We start from the raw sequence: 7,303 nt of genomic DNA on the forward strand, positions 1-7,303 counted from the left end.
AACACCATCTGAAAACAGAGTATACATTTAAAAAACAGAATAAGCAATGTTCAAAGCAAAAATCAAGTAATCATACTTATAGACAGCTTTAGCCACCAGAAAGTACAGCCAGGAGTGGACTGTCACTGAGTCAAGCACCCAACAGACATGACTTACTTCTTTATCCCCAGGATCTAGTATGAGTGCTAGTCCCCAAGGAATTTACATTTTAGCACAGTGAGATGATACATATGTATCAGAATGTTTAGAACCATGTGCCATAAAGACAAAACAAGGATGTGGTTGAGAGTAAATACAGTCAAGGTGACTGCTTTAGTTAAGGTTGTGAGGGTGCCTCTTTAATGTAGACACTTGAATGAGGAGCAGCAGAATGAATACCTGGTGGGGATGGGGGGTGAATAGGGAATTTGTTCTTACTAGAACTGCAAATGCAGAGGGATAGTAAATGTGACCAGTGTGACTGAAGAGTTTTGAATAAGTAGGAAAGGGCAGAGAAATAAGGCAGACAGCAGCTGGATTATGTAGTCTCAGAGGCCGAGATAAGGAATTGGGAATTATTTTGTAACAGTATATTTTAAAGTACTTTTAAAGAACATTTAAGTCAAGTGACCTTGTCCTCTGCTTTCCTCCTGCTGTGCTGATGCCACTGCCCAGCTCTCATCAGCTTCCACCACTCATCTCCCTAAGACCTAGCACCATGCCTTCAATTAAGTTTCAGAGTTCACTTTTTATTTTTATTTATTTATTTATTTTTTCTTGAGTTGGAGTCTCACTCTGTCACCCAGACTGGAGTGCAGTGGCCGCTCCCGGCCACCGCAGCCTCGACCTGCTGGGCTCCGGTGAGCCTTCCGCCTTAGCCTTCCAAGTAGCTGGAACTACAGGCACATGCCACCACGCCTGGCTAATTTTTGATTTATTGTAGAGATGAGGTCTCACCAAGTTGCCCAGGTGGGTCTCGAACCCGCGGGCTCAGGCAATTCACTCACCTCAGCCTCCCAAAGCATGGGATTACAAACTGAGCCACCGAGCCCGGCAGGGTTCATTTTTTCAAAAGAGATATTTGAAGTTGATGTGAAGATTGCCAAACAATCTGTGACTATCATGTTGGACGATTTGGGAATGGATAATGAAGGAGATGGATGACCCAGTTCCTCTCCCAAATGTCAATGCAGCAATTTTTTAAAAGGCCATTCTGGGTGTATTCACCACAAGCATGACCTCCTCCCGAGGATGATGAGAACAAAGAAAAGTGAACAGATGGTATCCTCGTTTAGGACCAAGAACTCCTGAAAGTTGATCAGGGAATACTTTTTGAACTTATTCTGACTGCAAACTACTTAGACATCAAAGGTTTGCTTGATGTTAAATGCAAGACTGTTGCCAATATGATCAAGGGGAAAACACCCGAGGAAATTCACCAGACATTCAGTATAAAAAACAACTTTACTGAAGAGGAGGAAACCCAGGTACGCAAAGAGAACCAGTGGTGTGAAGAGAAGTGAAATGTTGTGTCTGACACCTTAATACTGTAAGGATTATTCCAAACACCAGTTGCACTGCTCTATCTACAATTAATATTAGACAAGCAATAGACAAATGGAGCAATAAATAAGTTTTATTAGCAGAATATTGTCCTTAATGCATGTGTAGTTTGAGTACAGAGTCCAAGCCTATAGCTGAGTTTCTTCTAGTATGATCAAAAGTTTTTTTTCTTTGCTCTGAATACAACTGAACTGTGGGTTCTCTATACGAAGTGGGAAAAAAAGGGATATTTAAGTCATTGGGAAGTTTTAAGTAGAGTCATGATATTTGACATATACAGGGGGTGCTGAAAATTCATACACCTCTTACGACATATTATCTATATATTACTTTTAGTTTGTCATAATCAGAAGAGTCTGAATTTGGATGATAACTATTTTGAGCACCTCTTGTAATTGCTGAAATCAAACGTGACTTGTATTTATCTGTTGTTATTGGTACATATTGAGTATTACAGTTTTAGTACAGTTTTTCCTTTCTTAAAATGTGTATACATTTTTTGGCACCTTCTGTGTAGTAGAAAGGTCATCTTGACTTGTGTGGAGGTGAAAACAGCATAGGACCAATTAGAAATATTGAGCAGTTGTCTGACAGGTGATGGTAGCTCAGGTGGAGGTAAAAGGGGATAGTGAGAAGTAGAAACAATTTTGAAAAATTTGAAGTTTGGACTTTTATGAGTACTGATGGGTAGACTGTGGGATAAGAGACAAATTGAGAAAGATGCAAACTTTTGGCTCAAACAACTAGGTGGTTGGTGAGAATGGCTGGGATGAGTAAGACTTGGCAGAGGATGTGGTATTACATGGGGACCCTGAAGAGTTCTATTTTGAAAGTGTTGAGTTTGATATGCCTAAATATGTCAAATGCCAGACTACAAACTCCTTGAGGCCAAGAATGACCAATTATTTATCTTTGTGTTTTTAGTGTCTAGCACCTGACACAGCAGGTGTTCAAATGGTTGGAATAAATACAAATACTATTTTTTTAAATCATGAAGTTAGAGCTGGAGAATTTAGCTGGGATTGTGTCATCTCCTCAGTAGAACACCCTCCTCTCTCCATTCTTTATTTCCCAAATGTTTAGTTTTCCTAGTATATAAATGTTCATTCTTGGTGACTAATTCTCCTTGTCTCTGAGACAATAAAGTGAAGACTTTGTTGATTAAATCATGGAGAATTTCCTCTTCAGTGTATTGAAATATCTATATTCTGTATGTGGGAGCCCAGGTTCTAAGGCTTCCCAAAGAACCTGCCTGTAACTCTCAGCTGATCTAGGCACAAAGCAAATGAGGTCCATCTTGCGCCTCACTATAAGATTGTTATTGGGGTGGGGAGATTCAGTTAAATGCCTTAGATCTCAGGGATTTTGGCTTGTATGTCTACTCTCTGACTTAGTTAAAAAACTCACCTTTTTCACATCTATAAGACAGCAGTGAGGATTCACAAATTCACATCAACTCTGCTACCCATGGTGATGCTGCTAAAGAAAGATGAGAGGCTTTTCTTGAAGAGTCAAATGTAGTTGTGCAGTCATTGCCATGTTGAGCTGTTCTACAAATTTGCTTTACAAATTTGATTGTGCTGATTACAAACAATCTCAAATACTGATTTGTTTGTATCTTTAAGGATTAATGTATTTTCATGTAGAAAAGCCAAAGGTTTCATTTTTCCCTTTGCTCCCAACCAAATCAGTAGTATTGGCCATTCCAGTGTGCAGCGTTAGAATAAAGTAGAAAAAAGCCAAAGGCTTGTTGTTACTGGCTATATATTTCAGTGTAGCATTTAAAAAATGCTGCAGCGATTCTTCCTGCCCTTTGGAAAATGTGTTCCTGTCTGCAGCTCTGTGTTTCTTGTGTGTTTTTGTTTTTCATGGACCATTTTGGCAGTTTGTGGGCAGTTCAGAATAGAATAAAACATACAAGATTTCAAAGAGAGGACATAGAAAGGTATTACTTAAAAAAATAAACTTGATATAAAATATGCACCTTAATACATTAAGTAGCAAGACCATATATTTTAGGTGAAGGCAAGTTAAAGTTTAAAGATATCAGTATGAAGACTACTTAGCTTGAATCAGTATGAAGTAGTCAGTATGAAGACTACTTAGGATGGTCTTCAAACAAGACAATATTGGACAACTGATTGGACATCCATCAGTTCTAATTTTTTGTTGTTGTTTAATGGATACAAGTGTTGAAAAATCTCAATTTCACACATATATTGTTTCAAAATGAAGAATAATGCTTTTATTTTTATTTTTTAAACTTTCCTAATTCACATTGCAAAGCAAAAACACTTAAATTTGCCGAGGTTTTTTAAAAATAAATTCCAGTTATAATAAAGCATTTGCACTAAGATCAGTAGAACTGTTTACAACATAACAATAGAGAAATTAACCCAACTTAAAAATGGGCAAAACATTTAAATAGACACTTCTCTGAGAAAGCATACAATTGGCTAATACATACAGAAAAAAGATGCTCTATATCATTAGTCATTTGTGAAATGCAAATTGAAATCACTGTGAGATAACATTTTATACCTACTTGAATGGCTAAAATTTAAAAAGACAGACAATAATAAGTGTTATCAAGGAAGTGGAGAACTGGACCATCATACATTGCTGCTGAGAATGTATAATGGCAACACTACTATGGAAAACAGTTTGACAGTTCCTTAAAATGTTAAATATAGAATTATCACATGACTTAGCCACTCTTAGGTATATACCCAAGAGAATTTAAAACATGTCTATACAAAAACCTGTAAATAAATGTTCATAACAGTATTATTCCTAATAGCCAAAAAGTGGAAACAACCTAAATGTCCATTAATGGAATAAACAAAATTTGACATTTCTGTACAATGAATATTATTTGGCAATAAAAGCAATAAACCTTGAGAACAATGGGAAAGAAGTCAGTCACAAAAGTCTAAGTGTTGTATGATTCCTTTATATGAAATGTTGGAATAAACAAATCTGTAGAAAATAGATTAGTGGTTTCTAGGGACTGGGGTCAAGGGGAATGACGGCTAATAGGTATGGGATTTCTTTTGAGGGTGATGAAATGTTTGGAAATCGGATGGTGGTGATGGTTGCCCAACCTTGTAAATATACTAAAAAAAAAACTACAAAAAACCCCCCCCACTGAATTGTATATCTTAAATGGGTTAATTTTTTCATATATGAATTGTATCTCAAAGTCATTATTTTTAAAATATCAATAATTTGGCTAAGCCACAATCTTTGATGCAGCCGTACATTTAAGAAAAGATTATGAATCCATGGTTAAATTTTGCCATTAAGAAAAAAAAGCTTTTTGAAAGAGTTCTGCAGTGTTTTCAGGTGTGAATAGCTATCTTTTGTCAAAGAAATGGACAGAGTTTTGACTTGCAGCTTTGTTTTGGTAAAGTACTTTTTCCAGCATTGCAGTTATATAGCTTTCTGTGCCTTCCTAGAAAAATGATTTTCAAGTGTCATTAATTTTCTTTCAAAAATTATCTTTTTTTTGAGAAAGCAGGAATTATTGAGAGGACAGAAACACTCCCACAGTGACAGGGGACCTGAGGGGGTTGCCCCAAAATTATCTTTTAAATGTGGGGTGGTTTCACAGAATAATATGTAAATACCCATCATAAAATACCTTGTATGTGCCTATTGGATGTCTTTATTTCCTAACAGTGTACAGAAAAAGGATAAGAAGCGAAACATTGTTATTCACATTTACACTGTGTATGACCTATATCATTGCTCAATCTGTTAGTAACAACTGCTAAAATGTGTTATTTAAAGTTACCTCAACTGTCAGATGTGCTTGAACTTGCCTGATCCACCCTTGTAGTCCATGTACTCTTTATTACAAAAGTCATGCTGCGTTATGGAGAAATAAGAGCTATCACTTCAATGTGCTAGTTTTGCAAAAGTTTAATGGGAATGTCTCACCATCTTCATTGCATAGACTGAAAATAATTGTGGACAGGGAGTAATGAAAAGCAGTGTGGCTGTCTTGGTAACCCAAGAGATAACTTTCTGCATCATTATTTAGTGGCTGGAAAATCTACCTGATCCAGAGTTGGGCAACTGCCTTGTACTAGTATCTATAGACACAAAGAAAGCAGTCATGAGTGATCTGGCAGCTAGTCTACTTACTAATTTTGAAATAGTGATAAACACAAGCTATAATTTGAGATATGCAACAAGGTAATATAAAATGAAATAGATGATTTCTTTTTTTTTTTTTTTTTTGAGTTGGAGTCTCACTCTGTCGCCCAGACTGGAGTGCAGTGGCCGCTCCCGGCCACCGCAGCCTCGACCTGCTGGGCTCCGGCGAGCCTTCCGCCTCAGCCTTCCAAGTAGCTGGAACTACAGGTGCGCGCTACCATGCCTGGCTAATTTTTTGATTTATTGTAGAGATGCGGTCTTGCCAAGTTGCCCAGGCAGGTCTCGAACCCGAGGGTTCAGGCAATCCACTCACATTGGCCTCCCAAAGCACGGGATTACAGGGTGAGCCATCGAGCCCAGCCAATAGATGATTTCCATTGTGACAAAGTCACAGATTCTGCTAAGGGTGCTGTGGTTTGAACGTATTAGCTAAAGGAAATGCTACACATTTAAGGTAGAGGTTAGTAAAAATAAAGATGAATGTTTTCCCAGTCAAGTTGGGGGAAGGTTTTAGACCCTCCAACTTAAGAAACCCTAATGTAATAGATTATTTTGGCCTGTAGCACATAAGTTGGGGGGGGGATCCCTACTATGGTAGCATATTTTATGAGGCTAGCTAAGTAAACAAGTTATTCTGTCAGTCCTGGGACCTAATTAGAAGTTTTTAAACAGATCTGTGACTTTGGGCAAGATCTCTAAGACAACATTCCTGAACTTAAACAAAAACACTTAAAAAAAAAAAGTAAATATAGACTCCTGGAAAGTTGCAAAAACAGTAGAGTCGCCCACATAGCCTTCCCCTAACGGTAACATCTTTCATAACTTTAGTACAATGTCAAAACCAGAAAATTGGCATTGGTACTTTTTTTCATTTTTAAATTGAAATTATTGGACTGTCTTGATCTAAAGAAATTAATCACTTAAGTCTAACATCCACTGTAAACCCCAAATACATTCTGGTGGTTGCTTCTCACTCTGAAGGAGTACTTGGTAGGATTTGATAGCATGGACCAAGCCGCTATCACTTGAGAAGAAATAGGATCCCACAATTTGGGGTATTATAAGCTGAGGTGCCCTAAGTCTCAGGGATTGCCCTATGTCCACTTGCTGTAGCCTTAAGCTTGCCCAATCTATTTGGCAGTACTTCATCCTCCCCAAGAGGCTTTCATCTGTTCCCTTCAAGTAGTTTTGTGGTCCAAACAAAGCTGCACGGGGCCTTGGAAAAACCTTTAATTCCATCCAAAGATATAATATGAAAACTGACATTTAAAATTTCTAGCTTTTTGACTTAAGTTTTGGATCCTATGACAACCTGAGCTACTGTATTCTTGAGCATGACTAGCCCAGTGAGACTTTTTAACACCTAAAAACATACTAGGTAATAGCTGGCATCCTATCAGGCAATCTGGTCTTGTTAGGGAATGCATGGACCTCAAGTGCCATTATGAATACCCTCTGCTTCAAGCAGTACCATCAAATATTTGTTTTGTATTGCCACACGTCTTGGTAAAAACTTCATATTCCGACACTTAAAATTCAATATAGTAAAGTCTGTCTTGGTTACTAGACACAATAACGCTTTTTTTTTTTTTTTTTTTTT

At 37.5% G+C, this 7,303-nt stretch overlaps 1 pseudogene; it reads left to right on the forward strand.

The window, feature by feature from the left end:
* The first annotated feature begins 697 nt into the window (after positions 1 to 697).
* LOC103258046 lies at positions 698 to 1,502 on the forward strand (annotated as a pseudogene).
* The last annotated feature ends 5,801 nt before the right edge of the window (positions 1,503 to 7,303 follow it).

Source organism: Carlito syrichta, unplaced genomic scaffold, assembly GCF_000164805.1.
Source record: "Carlito syrichta isolate Samal-C Ts95f unplaced genomic scaffold, Tarsius_syrichta-2.0.1 Scaffold301945, whole genome shotgun sequence".
Classification (NCBI taxonomy): domain Eukaryota; kingdom Metazoa; phylum Chordata; class Mammalia; order Primates; family Tarsiidae; genus Carlito; species Carlito syrichta.